This window comes from Sinohyriopsis cumingii, chromosome 10 (genome assembly GCF_028554795.1).
Source record: "Sinohyriopsis cumingii isolate HCF-2022 chromosome 10, ASM2855479v2, whole genome shotgun sequence".
NCBI classification, from domain to species: domain Eukaryota; kingdom Metazoa; phylum Mollusca; class Bivalvia; order Unionida; family Unionidae; genus Sinohyriopsis; species Sinohyriopsis cumingii.
In genome coordinates, this window is record NC_142970.1 from 53,869,765 (window position 1) to 53,891,534 (window position 21,770).

Below are 21,770 nucleotides of genomic sequence, written 5' to 3' on the forward strand. Positions count from 1 at the left end.
GGTCTGTACTATAGACATTAAATTAGTCTCTAGCGATACCGCTTTGTGTCCTGATGAGTCAGTACATGATATGTACCTTAACATCAAAATATGTCAAGCCTAGGCACAAATTTGGAAGGAAATATGCTACGAACAACAGTGAACTTTAATTACTGTTTCTTAAGACTTATATGGGAACCTGGTCAAATAAAACTTGACCTGCCAACTTTACTGGAAATATCCATTAATTAGGTGTGACATATTTTTACAGTAACAATTCAGCTGAATGTCAATCAAAATCAATTTCAAAAAGCTATTAATGGAGTAGAATACAATAAATTGCTGTGTGAAATTTCATCGTACAGTTTCGTGAAAGAACAAGCGTTTTTCTATTTTTTTATAAAGAATTAGTTTAAGGTGAATCCAGTTAATTACGAAGTAAAGTAATAACACTAAAGCAACAGAAAATTCAGACAGGAAAATGATATTTTTTTCGGTACATTTCATTATCACATATATCCATGCTTGCTTATTTGTCAGAACCTGTTACATCTTCTTTAAACGTTGCTAAAATGTCAGGTAAATGGCATTACAATGTGTTCAAAATTGAAACTGATACAACTAATTTGTCATTTTAGACTATTGCACCAGCGAAAGGCAATTTTGAATATTTACAAATATTAATTGGAGGTGGGGGGTAAGATGTACAAACAGCAGACACTACATTCACCCTTTGCAAATCATTCACCATAATTATTCTCACATAATCTATCACCATATTTGTTTAATTTAGGAAAATCCTTTAAAACTCATACAGTGAGAAGGTATAAACCATTTTCCAAATATAATGTTATCTCCTAGGTATGTACACATGCAATTCTAAACAGTTTGCACCCAGCTTTACCTATATATTTTCAACCATTTATGTGGGGACAATCCAACAAATGGCGGTGGTTGACCATGATCGCCACACATTATTACAGAATTATTTTTTGTTAGTAACCTATCAAGCAATATTTTTAATGTTTCGAATAAAACGGTGCATATTTCATCCAAAACAATAATGCTTTTAATAATTTTCTCGCACATTCGTTCAGGAGTCTACTTAACTCCTTTCCTTCGAAAGAATTTGTGATAAGTCATGATTTAATATTTCTTTCTTTCATTTCTCTTGCAAGGCCGTGTCTAGGTGATAATACACCTATATCAAAATTCCGAAATAATTCGATAACACATGTTGTTTTACCAGAATATCCTGGCCCATTGAGATAAACAGTCTTATGTCTAGCTACAGGATCATATACTGATGGCAGAGATGACAATGTTAATATTTGATTTTTTGGCTAATAAATATCGTTAATTTCAACGTCGGCGGATTCAGAATAATTAAGTATATTTTCTTGTTTTATTCTCCATTCACCATATGATGCATAAGTGCCGATATGTAGTTGTTCTAGCAATCCTGTATTTTTGTTGTTGATATAAAATGAATCCGTAGCGACTCTGACAGCAAACTTGGAAACTCTACTTATCATCGATAATATATTTTTCGAAATGTACGCGAGAATCGAAGATCTTGAATGAGTAAACTGCGTTGAATCACCATCAAATTAACTCACAATTGTACCTAATTTAGTCCCGTCTGATAAATTAAGATTACGTGACTTATAAATGTGTTTATCTTCGTTGTATCAGGAATTATAAAATCCATTTCATTATCATCTATAATTGGTCTTGTACAATGTCGTTATGATCATGTGATCGTCCTTGGATAAATTTACCAATCATTTTTCTGCCAATATCTTTTGCGATTTTATTTTCAAAAATAGTCATATCAGGATTTTCATCATCAGAATATTTATTTTGTTGTGGTAACCAAACTTGCTTCTGCGAACTTTATGATATAATTGCTTCACTTACAATCAATGATGTTAATATTTTAAACATCGAGTATATAACGTACTTCTACTGTTGGCGGCCTCATGTTTTTTCTGAAAAATGTTTGCCAAACCAGACAGAACAAATCGGATGACGATCTTCGGCAAACTTAAATGACTCGATACAAGAGAATCCAGTCAGGTCAAAATTTGGTAATGGTCCATTTATCGATACTCTGGTCATCTCGTGTGTTGGATGTCCACATTGCTCAAAATACATAGAACACTCTCCCGCTGCAAGAAAACCTCCCGGATAACATGCATCCATACGAACCGAGATAACATCCTTATAATCGTATCTGGTATTCCATAATTCACCATGTCCGTATTCAACACAACTCGATATTATGTCATTCAGAAAATCAAACCTCGTAGGCTTCCACGAATTGATCTCTCTAGTAAAATGAGCCGCGACTGATGGAATCGTAAAACAATTACTGAGCAATTTTTCATGCATGACATCTTCATGGGTGTATTTTGACGCAATATCTTTCATTTCTGTTTCCAATGAATCTGTGCGATAAATATCTTCATTAGGTCGTACAAACTGATCATAGGTTCCACCATCGGAAATAAACATACAGACACCGAATCGGTCTTACTTTTTCGTTAAGAAAACCAAATTTATCGCCTTGGTAAAATTTAACAATTCGATTTCGTTAAAATAGTGTTACTGCATTAGTCCACGCATGCGCATTATGATCAATAATTTCAATCGAAGCGACTTTCGATTTATACTCCGATGTTTTGCTCAGTGACGTATTTGATAGACTCTCCGGTATCTTTAACTATTTCTGCCCAATCATTTATTATTTTACGTCTTTTTACCGTTAAACCATTTTTACGAGTCGAAATTGTAAAATGTTCCGTTACTCGTTCGGCTGCACAATTTAGCTTTGACAAATTTCATCTGTGTTAGATAATGAACGCTTGGTTTTTCAATCAGCAGATATATTGCATAAATAACAGCGGTTACAGGATATGTTCTTTCATAATACGGTTTGTCAATGCCAGGTAACATTCCTGGTTTGGAATTTTTACTTTATACGGCGAGTTATGAAGGACAGAGTCACATTTGTCACTGATAATCCAAGTTTCTTCTACGTCCTTAATAAACTGTAATCTAAAAAAATATATTTGATTGTCGAGATAATTAATAATGGTGGCCGCTCGTTGATCGTTCCGTGTATCATCGATAACATCGATGTTTCGTATGATTTTGAATGTTGACCACTCATTAGATGCACCATCGTCTCGAAATTCATTCTTGTCATCACGAAAATTTTCAATTAGAGTTTACGTCCGATCAACCACAGCTCGTTTACGTGGGTCAGGGGTTCTTATATCAAGATCGAATCTATATTCATAAAATTTAATCTTAATCGCTGATAATATCCTAAACTCAAAAACATTATAATTAGGACAAATATATATCATGATTAAAACAAAAGGATAAATGCAAGTGGTTTATGATAGGTTCTACAATTCGCTGTAACAAAGCTTCTCTAAACGAATTATGTGGACTTTCCTTACAAAGTGCACGGAGAGGGAGTTTAGGACCTAAACATTGTTTGAAATGTGGTGTTGGGATTAGAGATAAAACCCAGTTGTGTGTACATTGTTCTGGTAAAAAATACATAGAGCTGATCAAATATTTTGTTAAAAAACAACACTGATATTAGTGACAAGATTAAAAGAAGTGCTGAAGATCATCTTGTCAGATTTTCACAAGAAACATTTAGACAAATAATGCTATTATATATAATGGAGCAAAAGAATTTGTAAAACATCAATAATTATTAGGCATCTCCTATGGTGTGATTATGAACTGTCGACTTGAAGAAAAAAAAACAGTTGGTAATGTCATTAGTACTGGTTGTCTCATGTTCAATACAAAGGGGAATGAACATTATTACCTTTATAGGTTTGTCTGCGAATGTTTTCGGGGGCGGGGGGATCGAAGACGGGTTTTTGATCGATCACAAAGTCAGAACGGCAAATTTGAAAAATCCGGTAAACATTCAAAGATTGGAATAACTATTAAGTCTGTTAATACGGAAACTGGCAAAGAAATACTGTTTCAATCAATAAATGAAGCTGGAAAATATTTTGACATTAACTAACATTTGTTAAATATATCTCAGATAATATTTTGCTCTTGGCTTTTTCTAAGAAATGAAAACAATAAATAATATTTTAGTATTGTCTAAAGGAGATAATTTGGTCAGGTAAATTCTCTCCGTTATATTAATTAAGTAGTTACCTCGCTTGTTACTGTGCTAATAACGGCATTATTTTTTCTCATCGTTACTAATTAGATACAAATATACAATAATTTAACCATCTGTGTGATAATTAATTCCAGTGAAGTAATATAATTTTGTAATAGATAAAATTAGTGATAAGATATTTAGATCTGCTAATGTTCTTTCCCTTGACAAAATCAATCGCCCGCTTTGTAATACAGTAGTTATTTTTAGACCTCTCTATTATACAGAAATACATGTATTTTAAACCTGACTTAGTCAAATGCAGAAATATATACAATATTTGAATATTGTATTACGATGTGTTATGGAAAATGGAAAACATATCTGCGCCGTGGTTATTATAATGATCATTTATAGGAATCCAGCATAAGTAATTTTATAATAATTTCTGAAACATAGCGCAGTTCTAGCTTGTTGGAATCTCATATTCGAGGTCTGGTATTCTAAATCCGTGACTGACAGCTGTCGACAGTGGCTATATTTCTCAATTTTTCATTAAAATGAGGAGGTCCACCCAAGCTCAATCTTCAGCAAACAAATACACCTCCCCATCATGTCATCACGTGGTGGGTGCTCGTTTGCTCTTTTGTATATTGGCGTGTGTGCAGAAATCTGTAGAACGTAGAGAAGGCCCCGTATATGTATTGTGCCGTCCTTTGAATTAAGTTAATGTTGTGCCGTCCATAGAATTAAGTTAAGTTAATGTTGTGCTGTCCTTAGAACTAAGATTGTATATAGTGCTGTAAATAGCTTAATACAATGCTGTAAATATGCTACTATATGTATTGTGCCGTCCTTAGAATTAGGATTGTATATATGCTGTAAATAGCTTAATACAATGCTGTAAATATGCTACTATAATTAAGATGATGTGATGTGCCATCCTTAGAACTAAGATTGTGTATAATAATAATATACAGTAATACAATATATATATATATATATATATATATATATATATATATATATATATATATATATATATATATATATATATATATATATATATATATATATATATATATATATATATATATATATATATATATATATATATATCATATAATGAACCACGATCTATCATTGTTTTTATTTCGGAATTAAAAAATTAAAACATGTAGGTAGAAACATTAACTTGATCCTGAAAAAATATTTGTGATTTTCAATCGTTACAATCACGCATGTTCGAAGATAGACATACACTGCCAGCAGAGTATATATTCATTATGTTCATCCAGTAGTCGATGTTCGAATCCTTGGCTACGGTCAAATATACATAAATTAAAAACTTCGTATCTCTCTCAGGAGCGATTGAAAAAATTAGATCAGAATTAACTCACGACTGCGAAACAAAAAAGATTATTAACACGCGCGTGAAGCAGTTCAAAAAAATTATGCCAGATTGTGAAAATAAATGGATTGTCATTAATGATTGTGAAAGTGAAAGTGCTGTCAGTGACTGTATTATTAACGTCACTAAGGGGGATTTTGAAAGTAAAAGTAGTGACACCGATGAAAATGAAAGTTAAGACAACTGACGTCTTTTTCGTGGCTAGCGATTGTGAAAGTAAAAGTTAATATTTATTCAGATCATAATATTTATCCTTGACTTTATCAAGGGATTAATTTTTTTTATCCTACCTGATTATTATTATGTATTTTTTCTTTCTGTTTTAGAAGGGATTTTCATTATTTTAGTTGCTATTACCCCGTCATAAAATCTGACTGATTTTCATTTTTTTAGTAATTCTACCGAAAGAAATACAAAATTTTACTGATTTTCGTTAGTTTAGTATATATTACCTGAAATTTGTACGATAATTAGCAAAACATAAAATCTATTATATTATTATATGCTCTTTTTTCCCTGTTAAGTTTACATTGTCAGAATTGTTCAATATTACCCGATACTGAACTCGCGCGACAATACACATATAGCATTCACGTGCATAAAGGAACTACTTTCTATTGTAAACAAACAATGGACGCAGACGCCAGCACTTTTGATTTGTACGTTGTGGTTGTTTAAATTTGTTTCTGAATGAACTAAAACAAATGTTTCGTGGACTGCCACATACCAGCTGTTTTGGCACATTCCGCGTTGATACAATGTTACGGATTTAGGCTAGCTACAGTATATAACAGACGCAAGATAATGTCCTTACAAATAACATACAAGTGACAAGTCATATACTCTCTTCTTTAGCTGGTGGTAAGAATGGCAAAATAAAATATACTTACAGTTTTACATCCTGAATTTCCTCAAAATGTATTTTCTTAATTCTGCAAGTCCGAATTACATGAGCCATGTCATAGGTTTTCAATCTGGATTACACATTTCGAAACTGTGCTATAATTTCGATGATAGGTGCAATTCCTTCCTCCTTACTGTACTCAAAATGAAATAAGCATTAAATTCCATTGCGTCATTTTGATAATTGCAATTGAAAGACTTCATTTTTTTCCCACATTATGATTTCAAACATTCAATAACAGAAACAGAAACACATTTGCAGATGTCAACACGCTTCTCCCTAGCTTATTAAATCTCATGTATTTCATGTGGAATCGTCACATACAAATCCAGTCAATAATCACGAAATTTCCTAGAATCGAGAAAAATACAAAATTCTATTCATTCCAGATCAAATGGAAAAGTTGTCGCAATGCAATTCATTCACAATATGACTCCAACTTTCAATTTTAGCTAGACACACCATTTTCTTTCGAAAGTTATGTCGAGCGCGCGACTCAGTTCAAATTTATTTGGGCGGAGTTATGTGCGCAGTAATGATGTTGATTTGTGTAATGATGAATATACGCCTGTGTATTTAGTTTGGAATGCGGCATACATTCATTTACTTTGTTTCTTGTAGTGTATTGTGTTTATATATTTAAACCTAAGATAGAATTAAAAAAATTAGCATATAACAAAAAGGTTACTGCATTTGTATGGGAAGATATGATCTCGTTTTGTCGGATGGATATACTGCACTCCCAAGGTCGTGCAGTATTCCATCCCAAAACTCGTTCATATTTTCAAATACAAATGCAGTAACCTATAAATATATTTTATTTCCCCTGATTGAAAATCAACCACGAACGTGAAGATCTATGATCTTACATATAAATTTATACTCAGAATGTTTTATCTTAAATCAAGAAGGTGTCCATTTTGGTCAGTAAGTTTAAAATCTAATTCTTGATAATAATGGATTATGACAACGTAGATAAACAGGATTAATCGGTTCTTGTACAATCAAATGTACAGGAGAACTTGAGGTGGAAATGTATATAAAATATATCCTTGCTGGGCCCGTCTGGATGTTTCAAGATCTATTTGATAGCTGCCTCCAATTACGTCGCATACAAAAATTACATACGATTGTTGAAGTCATATTAACAATTCCTGGTGAAATATGTATGCCGCCACCATACGGATAATTGTTATGTTTGCGAATTAATGCTGGCGGATTTAGTTTTCTCCATGACTCAATGATTTTAGGAAAATGCTCATTCAAAGATCACTGTTTGATTTTTTTAGCTCATTCTAAATCGTGGTTATGCAAATTTTGGTAGACTTGGTTCAATTATTTTATAATGATTGAGAAATATTGTTTTAGCCTGTATTCAATTATTTCATCCCTTACCCATAAATCGTTTAATAATACTTCTTCAATTATGCCCAGTTTACAAACTCCAGATCAGGTATAACCTGATCTAAATGTTGTTTTGTTTCGATGATCTGCTACTTTACATCGTTATTATAATATTGTATGATACTGAAAAATACATTTTGTAGATTACCAAATACACGTGTATATTCAGGTTTAATGTCGTCAGGAAATGCTTTGATAACTTGTTCATCGATATAATAAGTATTAATTTGATCATTACGATCATATATTGGTATTAATAATTTAGCAGGTTTTAAACAATCAGACGTTATATGATACTTAATTCATTATCATGAATCGTAGTATAAATCATTCCAGAACCAGGATGTTCTGCTACTGGTTTTGCAAGATAACTAAACCATGGATCTCTTTTTCGATATTCTGGAATAGGTAAAAAGAATTCTCATTTGTGAGAAATTCATTTAACTTTGGTTCTGGTTGTCCTTTATAATCTGGTGCTATTTCAGGCCATCCTAAAACAGATTTGATTGATGATAAATATCTACAACTTAATCTTGCGAATTCATTTATATCAAAGCTGATGAAGTTGGTTCGTGAACAATGATAGTTATTCATAGTTGATTTCTTTGATTTCATAATTGTCTTTTTCTTTATATTTTGCAGCAATGTCTGCATGTTTATCATTTTACAATCAATGTACAGGAGGAACTTGAGGTGGAAATGTATATAAATGTATTTTAACTTTTGTAATAGTTTCTAAACTCTCAGGTGTAAATTTATTTTTAACTTCTGTTAATTGCTTTTTGTTTTAGTTGTTGTCGTTGTTGTAATTGTCGTTGTAATTGCTGTTAATGATCAGGTTCAGGTTGTGGCAGAAGAGGTTGTCGTGGAGGAGGTTGTGAGAAATTTGTGGTAATTGTGGTTGTTGAATTTCTTGTAATTTCTTAATATCTTTATAAGCACTTATTTGTTTTAAATATTTTATAAAATCTTCACCTCGTGTTGATTTTTTCATAATGTACACGAAATAACCATCTACAACATTTTTCAGAAGTAATACATTTAACATATGCAGGTTTGAAATATATTTCTCGTTCTTCAAAACCATGTATAGCAATTTTATATAATTCTTGAGTCTCTTTTATCTCTTGAATACCGTCTAGGGTAAATTTATCAATCATATCAACAATTTTTTATTTTTATTTTATTTTTTTATTTTTTTACACTCGTTTCGCCAGCAGCGCATTCATTATTTCTTCTTCAGATTGTGGCTTTGGTTGTGACTGAATAGCCAGAGGATGAACGACAACTATTTCGCCTGGATGATCTCTTAAAATCTCTTTTGTCTCTTTAGTTGTTTTTGCTATCTTTTCAGTTTGTTCATCAGTTTGTTTTAACTTGGGAGGAAGACCCTCCTCAGTTGAATCTGCAACTCTTTCAGTAACCTTTGCAACAGGTTTAAAAAATTCTTTATCTTCTGCATATTCAACTGGTGCTTCTTGGCGTTCCTGCAGTTTTTGTTTAAGAGCATCACGAACAGGAAGATATCTTCTGATTGATCCCAATCGTTCTCTAGCTAATCTATTAGTGTAATATTCCATTATTGATATAATAATGATTTAATTACTCAGATAATACAGCAGAAGAGAGGGTGCAACCACAAATAAGTGTTACGGTTGGTAAACAAAACATTTATTAAAATTCTGAAAAACACAAACGACAAAGATAAAGTAACAAAAGAAACTAACCCAATTAGAGAAACTCTCGGGTTTGTTAGAGGCTTCGTTTTGACATTATTGACCTTTTATTTTCATGTTTCGTAGAAAGCTTTATTTTTCAAAAATAGACCTTCCAGTAAGTGGTATGTTCACCCTCTCTTCAGCTTTCTTCAATATTATGTGGCATGCATTTCCACTTAGGAAGATAATTAGGTATAGATAATCCCTATCTATATCTATATATACAGGTATTGGTAATCCTATCCTACTTTCAACTGGATTAAAATTTTCAACCAAGCTAATGTAGAATATTCCTTTCAACATCACAGCACCATTCAGAACACTTATTCAGATGTCAAATATCGATGATTTGAAAACGTCACAAGTATCGATACGTTCAGTTCAAAATGGACAGCTACATGACGAAGTGTTTAAGAGCAACATAAGCGACCAGGTTTAAAAAAGATTTGATCATTTCCAAATCAGAAATATACAGCATCTGATGTGGCCCTGCGTTGCCGAGTGGTCTGAAGCTCTTGCCTTTACCAATCACTGCCATCTCACCTTTGACCACATGGGTTCCAGTCTTGGGCTCAGGCCATATTGGTATGTGAGAAAGCTTGCCAGTAGTTTCCAATGGGTTGGTGGCTCTTACCAGGGATTTCCCGGGTTCTTCCTCCACCATTTAAACCGCCATGTACAGTATATTGTGTGCTGAAAAAGATTTTTGTTTCTTATGTTTCACACCATAAAGGTATAAAAAAAGATATACACCTTCTCCACCACCAAGTCATGATCAAAACTGAATCAGGGGGTTGTGTACTTAATTAAACGTAGAGAATGGATTTGTGTAAACGAATTATGTCCCAGTACTTATAGTAAGATTTCACCAAGATAATAAATGTTCCTCATCAATGACAGTGTGCTGTAAATTAATGCCATCATCACAGTTTATATTTGAATTATCTCCATTTCGCCGTTTCCCACTAATGCTTAAAATACCTTTTGCACTGACATCCTGTATCACCAGATCAGAGACAAACACACGAAAAAACTAATGTTACACAAACATGTGGTTCTATAATATATTATACTTTAGAAAGAGCTTGTATTGGTCAGCAGTCCATAGGTCTGTACAGTGTATTGGTCAGCAGTCTAAAGGTATGTACTGGTCAGCAGCCCATAGGTATGTATTAGTTTGAATAAGGTACTGTCAAATGTTAGAATCTGACTGACATGTGATGTTAGGGCAATTCAAAGACATAGTATACACACATATTTTGCTCAGAAATATCCCAATACACTCTGCCCATCATAGTACTAAACTTATGTCTAATACACTCTTCTCTTTATGCCACAAAAATTATCTCTAAATAACTCCTCCCATCATGCTCCCCAAAATACCTCTGATACATTCTTCGCATTATGCTCCCAAAATGCATCTAATACATTCTTCGCATCATGCTACCAAAAATACCTCTAATACATTCTTCCCATCATGATCCAATACATTCTTACCATCATGCCCAGTTTGCACTGATACAAGCAAATATTTTTAATTTTAAGATAAAATAATAAATCTTCAAAATAAACCTAGCATCATAAAACGATTTAATTAGTAATGCCATGGTACAATCTACCTTTCTGCTGATAGTACAGACAGACAGTAGAGTACTATACACCATTCCTGTGTATGTAAGCAAGAAGTAGACTAAGAAAATCACACCTTGATAGTCAAAGCTGCCAAATTATGCATATGAGCCGTAACCTGCATCTGAACAGTAGCTGCAGCAAAAATCGACATTAAGCAGAAGCTTACATCAATCACTGGGATGCTGACTTGTGAAAAGTTATCTATGCCAAGAGGTTAGCTACTTCCTTATAAATGCTACCAACATTCATTGTTATTACTTATATATATATATATATATATATATATATATATATATATATATATATATATATATATATATATATATATATATATATATATATATATATATATATATCATATCATATCATTGCACAAATATAATGCTTTGATTACACTGGTCAACAGTGAAATCATTACTGACTTGAAAAGGCCCTAATCTGTAGTATTTTGGTGTGCCGAACACGAATATAACCGTGAAAAATTTGTATTGGCTCTCGTTTTGAAGATATTCATATACCTCATTTTCTATGTTTCACTGTGTAAATTTCTCCAGTAGGACTGCAGCAACATCCGGAATAATGATGTAACATTGCATAATACCATCATGCTCACATCATCCACAGTTGATTGCATCATTTTCTGATGCAATGCAATACTAATGCCATGCGGCTGCTGAAGTAAGTTGACGTCAGCAGTGTACTATACATGTGTAGGCCTATTATACTAATGCCAGGCGGCTGCTGAAGCTGACGTAAGCAGTGTACTATATAAAGCCCAATCAGATAGGTTCAGCATTTAAAATATTTTAGACGTTGTGCGAGACAGTTCAAGCTACTGTTACATAAAACTTATTATTTTATCCATTTACGTACAATAAAGAACAGTAATGCCTCGAAAGTGTGTTAATACCGCGGACAATTTTTGCTATATTTGTGGGGAAGTGACATTTGCCAACCAGAAGAAAAGTATCAATTCTCAAGTGAAGAAGGCATATCATCTTTACTTCGGATGCAAGGTTGGTGACCAAGACAAGCCTTGGGCTCCGCATATATGCTGTGCTACATGTACAACACAGCTTTCACAGTGGTTGAATTGCAAAAGGTCATCAATGCCGTTTGCAGTCCCAATGGTGTGGAGAGAGCCAAGCAACCACCTAAATGACTGTTACTTCTGCTTGGTTCCTCCTCTACCCAAACATTCCGTCTGCATTGAGACCAGTTCCACATGGTGAGGGACTTCCTATTCCAGAACCTCCAGCAGAATATTCTCTTGATTCATCTGACGAAGACAAAGGTGAGTCGACCTGTTCTTCTCCTGGTCCATCAGCATGCAGTGATCCAGATTTTCACTGTGGTGCATCATCAACCCCACACAGAATAACACAGGAAGAACTAAATGACCTGATTCGTGATTTGGACTTATCAAAGAACAAGGCAGAATTGCTAGGATCAAGACTCCAACAATGGAATCTTCTAGAAGAAGATGTCACAATTACTGCATATCGAAAGCGCCACCAGCATTTGGAGCCTTTCTTCAGAAAGGAAAGTAATCTGATATTCTGTTCCGATATTGAGGGCCTCATGAATGCTTTAAAAATCACTCATGACCCACAAGAATGGAGACTATTTGTGGACTCTTCGAAACTGAGTCTCAAGGCTGTGCTTTTGCACAATGGAAACATTCTTCCATCTATTCCAGTAGCGTATGCTGTCCACATGAAAGAGACATACGATAACTTAAGGCAGCTACTGAATTCCATTGAGTATAACAAGTACAGCTGGCACCTCTGTGGTGATTTGAAGGTAGTTGCCCTTTTAATGGGACTGCAGCAAGGATATACAAAATACATGTGTTTCTTATGCGAGTGGGATAGCCGAGCAAGGGAAATGCACTACATGAGGAAGGAATGGACTCACAGGCAGAATGTAGCCATTGGAGAGAAGAATATCCAACAGCCAGCTCTGGTTGAGGCTCAGAAAATCTTGCTACCACCCCTTCACATCAAACTAGGTTTGATGAAGAACTTCGTGAAAGCCATTGACCGGACTTTGCCAGCATTCCGATACCTGCATGAAAAATTCCCTCGACTCAGCGAAGCAAAGATTAAAGAGGGAGTTTTTGTGGGTCCTCAGATTCGAGAGCTTTTCAAAGATGACCGGTTCAACAACTTGCTGGAAGGTGACGCGAAACAAGCATGGAATGCTTTTCGCCTAGTTTCTACAAACTTCCTCGGAAATGTTAGGGCAGAAAACTATAAGGAACTAGTAGAAGACATGTTGATGAAGTATAAGAAACTTGGCTGCAATATGTCTCTAAAGATTCACTTCCTTCATTCCCATTTGGATTTCTTTCCTAGCAACTGTGGTATTGTTAGTGATGAACACGGCGAACGTTTTCATCAAGATATCGCAACAATGGAACAAAGATACCAGAAAAAATGGTCCACTACAATGCTGGCTGACTACTGCTGGACACTCCTCAGAGATGCTCCCGAACAGCTGTACAAGAGACAGGCGAAGAAATCTAAGATGTAGTCAATGACTTGATTTTTTATAGGTAGGCTATTACAGTTGACCTTTTACTATTGGAATGCATTTCGTTATGTAAACATTAATTTCTTGCAGATTACAAAAAAACTAGAGCCAATTTTGCAATTTGACTGTCATATTCGTGTTCAGCACATAAAAATTGATAAGAATTGACTAATTTTATTTCAGTAACATGACTTTTGTAAAAATTTGTTGTCCAGTGTTATTATAAAGTGTTAGGGTCGCCAGCGAAGAACAGACATGGTTGGCTGACTGGTAAGATGCATATTTGATGAATATGTGGGGGTCCTTACTATGCCAAAGTTTGTGACCAAGAAATTTAATATAACACTGGTTCACATGCTGACCAGTGATGCTATATATATATATATATATATATATATATATATATATATATATAACTGAATTTATTTTAATATTAAAAGATCTGTTTATTATATGCTCTGAATGCACATATTTATCTCAAGAGACATGAAATAACAGCCGCAAGGAGGAAACATTATTACTGTTATGGGTTCAATGCCATTTGTAGGAGCGCCTTCAAGTATTTCTTCTTCAGTTTGTGGCTTTGGTTGTGACTAAATAGCCGGAGGTTGAACGGCAAATATTTCGCCTGGATGATCTCTTAAAATCTCTTTCGTCTGTTTAGTTCCTTTTGCTATCATTTCAGTTTGTTCAGCAGTTTGTTTTAACTCGGGAAGAAGACCCTCCTCAACTGATTCTGCAACTCTTTCCGTAACCTTTGCAACAAGTTTTAAAAAATCACGAACAGGAAGATATCTTCTGATTGATTCTAATCTTTCTCTAGCTAATCTATTGGTGGAATATTCCATTATTGATATAATAATGATTTAATTACTCAGATAATACAGCAGCAGAGAGGGTGCTACCACATATAAGTGTTACGGTTGGTAAACAAAACATTTATTGAAATTTTGAAAAACACAAACGACAAAGATAAAGTAACAAAAGAAACTAACCCAATTAGAAAAACTCTCGGGTTTTGTCAGAGGCTTCGTTTTGACGTTATTGACCTTTTATTTTCATGTTTCGTAGAAAGCTTTATTTTTCAAAAATAGACCTTCCAGTAAGTGGTATGTTCACCCTCACGTCTGCCTTCTTCAATATTATGTGGCATGCATTTCCACTTAGGAAGATAATTAGGTATAGATAATCCCTATCTTTATCTATATATACAGGTATTGGTAATCCTGTCCTACTTTCAACTGGATCAAAATGTGCAACAAAACAAATGTAGAATTTTCCTTTCAACATCACATCACCATTCAACACGCTTATACAAATGTCAAATATCGATGATTTGAAAACGTCACAAGTATCGATACGTTCAGTTCAAAATGGACAGCTACATGACGAAGTGTTTAAGAGCAACAAAGGTGACCAGGTTTTTTTAAAAAAATTGATCAGTTCCAAATCAGAAATATACAGCATCTGATGGGGCCCTGCGTTGTCGAGTGGTCCGAAGCTCTTGCTTTTACCAATCACTGCCATCTCACCTTTGACCATATGAGTTCCAGTCTTGGGCTCAGGCCATATTGGTATGTGAGAAAGCTTGCCAGTAGTTTCCAATGGGTTGGTGGCTCTTACCAGGGATTTCCCGGGTTCTTCCTCCACCATTTAAACCGCCATGTACAGTATATTGTGTGCTGAAAAATGGCATTAAATTCATAACGGCAACAGTATCCAGTATTCTACTCACACATATAACCAAAATTTCCAAACTAATATTAATATAAACAGAATTAAGAAGAACTGGATTTTTGTTTCTTATGTTTCACACCATAAAGTATAAAAAAGATATGCACCTTTTCTACCACCAAGCCATGATCAAAACGAGGGCAGGTGGTTGTGTACTTGATTGAATGTAGAGAAAGGATTTGTGTAAATGAATAACGTCCCAGTAATTTTATTAAATTTCTCCGAGATTATAAATGTTCCTCATCAATGACAGTGTGCTGTAAATTAATGCCACCATCACAGTTTATATTTGAATTATCTCCATTTCGCCGTTTCCCACTAATGCTTAAAATACCTTTTGCACTGACATCCCGTATCACCAGTATATTGTGTGCTGAAAAATGGCATTAAATTCATAACGGCAACAGTATCCATTATTCTGTTCACATATATAACCAAAATTTTCAAACTAATATTAACATAAACAGATTTAAAAATAACTCGATTTCTTTTCTTATGTTTCACATCATAATGGTACAAAAAAGATATGCACCCTTTCTACCACCAAGCCATATCAAATGGGGGCAGGTGGTTGTGTACTTGACTGAAGGTAGAGAAAGGATTTGTGTAACCGAATAATGTCCCAGCAATTATAGTAAGATTTCACCAAGATTATAAATGTTTCTCATCAATAACAGTGTGCTGTAAATTAATGCCATCATCACAGTTTATGTTTGAATGATCTCCATTTTCCCGTTTCCCACTAATATTTAAAATGTTATTTGCACTTACATCCTGTATTACCAGATTAGAGACAAGCACACAGAAGAAAACTAATGTTACACAAACATGTGGTTCTATAATATATTATACTTTTGAAAGGGCGTGTATTGGTCAGCAGTTGATAGGTATGTACTGTGTATTGGTCAGCAGTTGATAGGTATGTATTGGTCAGCAGTTGATAGGTATGTATTGGTCAGCAGTCTAAAGGTATGTACTGGTCAGCAGTCCACAGGTATGTATTAATTTGCATAAGGTATTGTGAAATGTTAGAATCTGAGTGACATGTGATGTTAGGGCAATTCAAGGACATAGTATACACACATGTTTTACTAAAAAAATATCACAATACACTCTGCCCATCATGGTACTAAAATTATGTCTAATACACTCCTCTCTTTATGCTACAAAAATTATCTCCAAATAACTCCTCCCATTATGCTCTCAAAAATACCTGTGATACATTCTTCCCATCATAATCCAATACATTCTTCCCATCATGCCCAGTTTGCACTGATATAAGCGAAGATTTTTAATTTTAAGATAAAATAATCAATCTGCAAAATAAACCTAGCATCCTAAAATGATATAATTAGTAATACCATGGTACAACCTACCTTTCTGCTGATGGTACAGACAGACAGTAGAGTACTATACACCATTCCTGTGTATGTTAGCAAGAAGTAGACTAAGAAAATCACACCTTGATAGTCAAAGCTGCCAAATTATGCATATGAGCCGTAACCTTGGATCTGAACAGTAGCTGCAGCGAAAATCGACATCAAGCAGAAGCTTACATAAATCACTGGGATGTTGACCTGTGAAAAGTTATCTATGCCAAGAGTTTAGCTACTTCTTAATAAATATTACCAACACTCATTGTTATTATTCACACACACACACACACACACACACACACACACACACACAGATATATATATATATATATATATATATATATATATATATATATATATATATATATATATATATATATATATATATATATATATATGAATTTATTTTAATATTTTAATATTAAAAAATCTGTTTATTATATGCTCTGAATGCACATATTTATCTCAAGAGACATGAAATAACAACCACAAGGAGGAAAGATTATTACTGTTATGGTGTTAGTGCCATTTTTAGCACATGATAGGCTGTTAATAGTGGCCAGTATAATTGGTGGACGATGCACTAAGGAAAACACAGTAAGAATCACAGACCCACGGTTAGCTACTGGCAAGCTTTCTCACATACCCACAATGGCTGAGTCCAAGACTTGAACCCACTTGGACAGAGGTGATAAGGCAGTGATCGGTAAAGTGCTTTAAATTACTCTTCCACAAAAAGCCCCGAGATAAGATTGAAAAAGTGGTCGGTTACTCCTGTAATTCTCCAAAAAAATGTACACGCCTGATGAGAAGTCCTGTCCATCTCATAAGTTAATATAAATCTGGACAATTTTCGACTATCCGCAACAAGACCAATCAGCTTCCATTTGTACACATTAAAAAGACACTTGGACTTGTCACCGCATGATCCTTAGAAGAGTTTTAACCTGCATCTGTTTAACTCTCTGCTTCATATGTTTTGAGATTTTTAATTCAATGAATTTAATGAATATATCTTTATCTGACTTTTTAGGCCAGCCGGTTGTTAAGAATCGTAGTGTGTGTGTGTGTGTCTTTTTATTTTTAATGTAGCTTTACAACAACGTTTGAGTCATATCGCTACGATATCTGCAGTATGACAGTTTATAGTGACGTGTAGTACCTGGGGCACCATGCCGCAGAGATGTAGCGTGATGTCCCATCCAGTCACATTATCCTGACACCATGCCGACCAATCCTAACACTAACCTCTTAATGATAAGCACCAAGCAATGCAGCTGCTAGTACCATGTTTAATAAATCTTTGATATGATCCAGCCGGAGTTTGAATCCGCAACCTCCCACATCCAAGGCGGATGATCTAACCAATATGCCATACGAGCTGTCAAGCAACAAAGCATTTAGGCTGTGTTGAATCATCTGTAATTGCTGAATTTACTTGCATGTAAATAAAGTGGTACAGATAAATGACAGTCATTATGTTCCCATGATGGAGGAAGAACCCGAGTGAACTGCGGAAAGAACCAACGACCCACGAGAAGCTACTGGCAAGCTTTCTCACATACCCACATTGACCGAACGCGAGACTCGATCCCACGCAGACAGAGGTGAGATGGCATTGATCAGTAACGGTGATCGCTTTAGACCACTCGGCAACTCAGGGCCCCTCTCAAATCTTGAAATGACCCTGTACAAGAATCCTTTCCCGACACGATTGTCAAATTCTCTTGAGCAGTTTCTTTTTTGGGTAATGTCCATCATATTTTATTAGAGATTGGCAACATTTCTACAAAAATAAACGACCTTGACACAAGAACATTTAAACTAAAGTTGGTAAAATATTGTTCAGACCAACATTAATATGTGTTTCCCATTTCACTGTTTTTAAAATTAGGGTAGCTAGCTCATTTATTAATTTTTTCAAAATATTATATATATATATATATATATATATATATATATATATATATATATATATATATATATATATATATATAGGCGCTTGGCTGACCCGAACTAATATATCTGTGTTTGGCCTGATTTTTCTATATTTCGCTGCAGCAACACTATGTTATTGTTTACTGGCAAGAGCTATATAAATGTAATGGCCGTTTATAGCAAGATGATTTCTGTCAATGGTCTGTCATGTTGTTTTTGACCAGTGATCCAAGTCTATAATAACAGTGACACTATTAAATGCCAAATCGGCAGCATTTCTACAAATTTGTAACTCTTACGCCAGGATATGTTATGTCAATTTCAATTATTTCTTTTTAGTGTGTTGTTAAGAATAATTTGATTTTTTAATAATGTTAATCAGCATCATTGAAATAAATATGAAAGAGCCTCTTGGCAGGATGCTAACTGTTCCATTTGGTAAATTCTGCTATTGGTATATTAAATGAAGTCAGTTAAAGGACATTCTCTTTTTAGCAATTACATCCATACTTGATGGTGCATCATAATCATTTTAATGAATTTTAAAGAACTTTATGCCAGGAAGGTTCCTGTTTAATTTGATCAAATTTTGTTAAGTAATTTATTAAATGAAGTCATCTAATTGTCATTCTATTTCTAGTAATAGCAGCCATACTTGATAGTGCATCAGTGTCATTTTAATTTGTTTTTAAAGAACTTCATGCCAGGATGCGACCTGTTCAATATGGTCAAATTCTGAGAAGCAGTTTATTAAATGAAGTCATTTGAAGGTCCTTCTATTTCTAGTAATGGTAGCCTTATTCATGATCAGTACAACAAACATCAACCCTGATCTGCTGGCATATTACTGAATATTCAGTGACTCATTATGGTCTATAATGAATGCAGCTGGTCTTGTTTTACTAGGAAATACAGTATACAGTAAATATGGTAGACACATTTGAAGTATGTCACGCATTCAAAATAATCATGAGCTGGATGAATGTAGGTCAAAAGAACAAACACGATTGTCATAGATATGTAATTGGAACTGAGTCAGCAAGAATATTCTAATTTTTAAACATTCATAACATCTAGACTTTACCTTTACAAGCTTGTAATATTACTGCTACTTTTGGTTTACATATGCTTTTCATTGACACAATAGCCAATTATACTAAAATTTGTTTATGGATAAATAAATCAATCGTTTAAAAGAGGCCTTGCAAACATAACTCTGGGGAAATATATTGATAGATACATGCATTCCAGTAATATTATGCCATGTTCCCACAAATTTCCATCAATAGATAAGGATCAAAATTTACCAAAATGACAGTCCCCACCCCTTTCCATCTATGGATAATGATACTAAGTTTACCCCTCAGCTTTCGATCTCCCAACAATGACCTGATTTTATTATATTTCCTTGTATGTAAAAGGGAAAATAAATTATTTTTTTTATGGAGCTTCAACTTTTATGTATTAAATAATAATAATAATAATAATAATAATAATAATGACGACTTTATATAAAGAGAAAGCTCATTTGGTCAATTGATCAATCTTTCATGAGGGCTTGTACAATCCACAATAACACACATATATAATGCACAATGTTTACATGGTGAGGTGTCTATAGATAACAAATGATATTACAAACTAGACAACATATCTACTGTATTAATAAAATACAAATAAGGATGAGTACATAAAGGATTCATACAAACAGAAGTAGCATACATGTGTGAAACATTTTAGGCGTGTACATGACAACAATATTGTAAATAGTAGTAGTACTGAATTAAACAATATCATACGAATGATTGTTTCTGTAGATGTTGACTAAAATATTTTCAAACAATACAGAATGACAGTGAGACGAGTCTATAATTGGTTCAACAGGAGCGAGACTTGAACAATTTCAACACCTACTTATCCTTAGGCAGTACCCACAGATGTAAAACTCTTTCATCAGTACCCTTGTATATCTAAAAGTAAACTAAGTTAAGCCTCCAGGAGAAATAACCTTGTATATCTAAAATCCTAGTCAAGCCACCAACAGAAGTATCCTTGCATACCTAAAAAGCAAGAAAATCGTCCAGACAAATAATATCTGAATCTAAAACAAGACAAACCTCCATGAGAAATAACACTGGGAATCTAAAAATCAAGACATGTTTTTTGAGAGAAATAACATGGTGCATCTAAAAAGTAAACATAGTAAAACCTCTATGAGAAATATATCTATAGAGCAGAGGTAAAGCCTCCAAGAGAATTAACCTCGGGAATCTGAAAACCAGAAATAACTCCATAAGAAAAAACATTGGGAATCCAAAAACCTAGAAAAACCTCCAAGAGAAGTAGCCTTATACATGTAAATCTAAAAAGCAAACAAAGTAAAACGTCTAAGAGAAAATAACCCCATATATCAAATAAATTACAGTAAAGAATTCAAGAGAAGTAACCTTGTATATTAAAAGCTAAACCATTTAAAGATTCCAAGAGAAACAACCTTGATATCTACATTTAAGCCAATTCTGAACACAACACATCACTATGCATCCTTTTACTTTAATTTTCACCAATACACAAAGTACCCATTCGTATACATCATACTACTTCGATTTTCAACTGATACCCAATCCTATGCATCCTACTTCTTAGAATTGCAATCAATACCGAACCCTATAATCCTACTACTTTGTAAATACTATCACTTGTGAACTGGTTTAAAAAAGCAATCCAAACTCATTTTAAAAACTAAAGACTGACATCCATTTCCTTGCAATCGTAAGTAAGAGTAATTTCATAGAAAAGTAAAGGAAAAAGTAAGCTACTATTAACTTTCCATACAATAATTTCTGACTATTTAAAATTTTCACAAGATGCCTCTGATTACATGTGTAAAGAAAAGTAAATGTTAATCAATGAATGCTTCAGCCTTACATTATTCAGTACTATGGCAGATCATAAATCACCAATGATTTCGAATGGTCTTGTATCCAATTTA

The 21,770-nt window shown here is 33.9% G+C and overlaps 1 protein-coding gene across 2 annotated transcripts in view; it reads right to left on the reverse strand.

Annotated features, from left to right (window-relative positions):
• The window catches only part of LOC149790172 (beta-alanyl-dopamine/carcinine hydrolase-like), a 28,994-nt gene extending 12,014 nt beyond the window's left edge, over nt 1-16,980 (reverse strand). Inside the window, exon 1 of one of the 2 annotated variants that reach the window (XM_089973412.1) lies at nt 16,841-16,980. The gene's annotated coding sequence lies outside the window, so the exon portion shown is untranslated. Of the gene's footprint in view, nt 1-11,182; nt 11,317-16,840 lie in introns of those variants that run through there. The other variant, XM_089973411.1, reaches the window with a different exon arrangement.
• Nucleotides 16,981-21,770: the final 4,790 nt, after the last annotated feature.